Source organism: Eschrichtius robustus, chromosome 11, assembly GCF_028021215.1.
Source record: "Eschrichtius robustus isolate mEscRob2 chromosome 11, mEscRob2.pri, whole genome shotgun sequence".
NCBI lineage: Eukaryota > Metazoa > Chordata > Mammalia > Artiodactyla > Eschrichtiidae > Eschrichtius > Eschrichtius robustus.
In genome coordinates, this window is record NC_090834.1 from 109,844,004 (window position 1) to 109,847,350 (window position 3,347).

General features: G+C 50.5%; 1 pseudogene; it reads left to right on the plus strand.

Moving 5' to 3' along the window:
* The first annotated feature begins 319 nt into the window (after positions 1–319).
* LOC137772426 (glutamyl-tRNA(Gln) amidotransferase subunit C, mitochondrial pseudogene) lies at positions 320–899 on the plus strand (annotated as a pseudogene).
* The last annotated feature ends 2,448 nt before the right edge of the window (positions 900–3,347 follow it).

Genomic DNA, 3,347 nt, shown 5'->3' on the forward strand with positions numbered 1-3,347 from the left:
TCTTTTGTGCCCATGGGAAGGGATGAAAACTGCCCCTCCTGCATTTAGCCTTTAGCAGGTGGCCTGTGGGGGCTCTCCAAGGTGCTGTCTGCCCCTAGATTCTCGCTTCACCGGGAAGCCAAGGAGAATAAAAATCAGCCTAAGTAACGATGGTCGAGAGCTTTCACCCAGCTTTCTTCACACAGTGGACCATCTCTGCCTTCTCAGACTACACTCTCTGAACTCAGGCTTATCTGCTGCATAACACAATCCAAATTTCTAAACCCCAAATCAAGACAACGTGGAGGAGGACACTCTACGGAGGCTGAGAAGGAGAGAAATGTGGACGCGGGCCGTGTGGCTGGGCCTTCAGGCAGCAGCGGGCGGGCGCCGGGGCTTCACCTCCAAGGCCGATCCTCAGGGAAGCCGCCGGGTCACGGCCGAGCTGATCGAGCACCTGGAGCGGCTAGCGCTTGTGGACTTCAGCAGCCAGGAGGCCGTGGCACGGCTGGAGAAAGCCACCGCCTTCGCCGACCGGCTCCGCGCCGTGGACACGGACGGGGTGGAGCCCAAGGAGTCAGTTCTGGAGGACAGGTGTCTGTACTTGAGATCCGACAATGTGGTAGAAGGCAACTGTGCTGAAGAACTACTACAAAACTCCCATCGAGGTGTGGAGGAGTATTTTGTGGCTCCCCCAGGTAATATCTCTTGGCCAAAGCTGGATGAAAAAGAGCCCTTCTCACACCACTGAGTAGCTATTCTGGGAAGGGGCGCCCTCTAAAAACGTGGAAGTGCAATGACTATTTTGTTATGAACACTAATGTTCCCACTTCCTTCAGTCACCTGAAAAAAGTGATGGTTAGGTATCTTTTAGTAACTAACTCTTTTGAAGACAGAATTGGGAAAGATCTAGCCAAAATAAGGCAAAGAGTCCCTGATGCCAACGGAAGTAGAAGGTATTGCCAGTTTCCAAGGAAATGGATCAAGTGTACTCACATTCACAGGCTGTTCTGTATGGAAGACTTTAACCCCTCCCCAAAAGACTGTCTACCGAACTGCACTTAAGTGAATTTCTCTATTTATGTAACTGTTAGACATTGCATCTGATCACTATGTGACAACCTGAGTCGTCCTTTTCAGTTGCTGCTTCCATTGACTTGAGCAGCCTTTTATCTTTACTGAACACACTTAAATTTGTTCTTGGGTACCCACTTTGTTCCAAGCAGAGGGGCTGACTTTCTGCTAAGGTTAGGAGGCAGCTTTGGGAGGTGATGCATATGTTTATGGCCTTCATGGTTGTGATTTCATGTGTGTATACTTAACCCCAAACTCACTGAGTTGTATACATAAAATGTCCAGCTTTTTACAGGTCAACTGTATTTCAATAAAGTGGTTTAAAAAAAAAGAAAAAAAGACAACGTGGATACTTCCATGCTCTTAAACCAGACCCTTCTGGGACCCTGCTGCCCCCCTGAAGTCCTCCCATGCTGGTGGATAATAAAGGTCCTTCTCCAGCTGCCACTCTCACAACAGCCCCTGGTCATGGTTGGTACCGCCACCTTCAGGCATAGAGTCTTATTTAATGTACACTCTTCAACACTTTGGGTTTTCCCAACACTGAAATTGGAAATCTGAAGAGATCGTTTTGTGACTATCCCCGGTATGTTTAAATGCTTTCAGAATGTGTGTATTTAATGGAAATTTGTTACCTTAATGGCCTTAAACCGTTCCATTTCATGATGTAAATTGTTGCAACAATTATTACAATTGCAGTTGTTGCAGAAGTCCCCGTTTGCAAAGCAATCACAGTACCTGTGAATAAAACAACACAGTGTGTCAAAGGCACCGCTGCCAGTAGTTGAAAACAAGCGTGCACACACCTACAGGGAGCTGGCCAGCACGTCGAGTCAACACAACTCTTAGTTACATGATTCTCCTCTTTATGTGAAAACTAGATCCACTGGGATGATGCTCTCCAGTGACCAACAGGAGGGAGAGACGCGTTAAAAATCAGTGGTTTCATAAAATAGGCGTGTGCGGAATAAACCATTTCCTGGACAATGTCCGCTGGCGTCCATTGTCTCCTGCCCCTAATGCCCGCCGCCCTTCTCCCAGGAACACCGTAAGCTGGTGAGCAAAGAGCCACTTTCCCATCAACCATCCCAACCCGGCTGAAAGCGAGTTCACCTCTCTGCCAGACCTCGCCTATGAGCAAAAAACGAAGGGACCTAGAGGTGGATCCTGGCCCAGGCTTTGTGTCACTTTCATTCCACGTCAGTGGTGGAGAAAGGAGGCATGACTGGGTCGGAAACACGGGTGTGACACGACTGCTGTCACACTGTGGTAACACACGCCGACCACGAGCAGAGTCCACAGGACAGCGTGCTGAGTAGACCCCGTCCGAGCACCTGCCCCTGGGATCCTGGAGTCAGACGGGCAGTGCCCGGCAGCTCAAGGGCGGGCAGTGCCGAGCACCTTCTCTGCTGCGTTTCCCTTGAAGACCTCTCAGCGTTTATGACTGTGAACTGCTTTACGTGCTCTGGTAGGAGGCTGCTCTTGTGCTGCGCGGCAGAGGCCCTGAGAGGCCTGAGGTTTACACCTTTTCAGTATGGGCGGGGGCAGGACACTTCCCTCAACTCCTGTAAAAATTCATGTAAAACATCCTGCTTGGGCTTCCCTGGTGGCGCAGTGGTTGAGAATCTGCCTGCCAATGCAGGGGACACGGGTTCGAGCCCTGGTCTGGGAAGATCCCACATGCCACGGAGCAACTGGGCCCGTGAGCCACAATTACTGAGCCTGCGCGTCTGGAGCCTGTGCTCCGCAGCAAGAGGGGCCGCGATGGTGAGAGGCCCGCGCACCGCGATGAAGAGTGGTCCCCACTTGCCACAACTAGAGAAAGCCCTCGCACAGAAACGAAGACTCAACACAGTCATAAATAAATAAATAAATAAATAAATAAAAGACCGTGAATTTCTTAAAAAAAAAAAAAAAAAATTTATAAAAAAAAAAAAACATCCTGCTTGTAACCTGCTCCCTCGGGAGCCTTTGGGAGGCTCGTCAGCCACTCCACGGCCTCAGCTTGTGACTAGAGAAGACCCACAGCGTTCTCTTCCGAGAGCATGATTCATTGAAAAGAGCTTCAAAGGCAGGTCTAACATCAGCTCTGCTGCTGGCTCCGCATGTTATCTGATCCAGGTTATCAGTCAGCGTCTAGAGGCAGGAAGCCCTGGCGCCTGACCTCCCGGGCTCACAGGGTTGCTGAGGGAAGGCCTGGCGTGCTTCCCACATAGCGGGTGCCTCTGACAGAGTGCTGAACGAATGCAGGAGGGCCTCTGCGTCTGGCTATATGGTGGACTAGATGTTTGCAG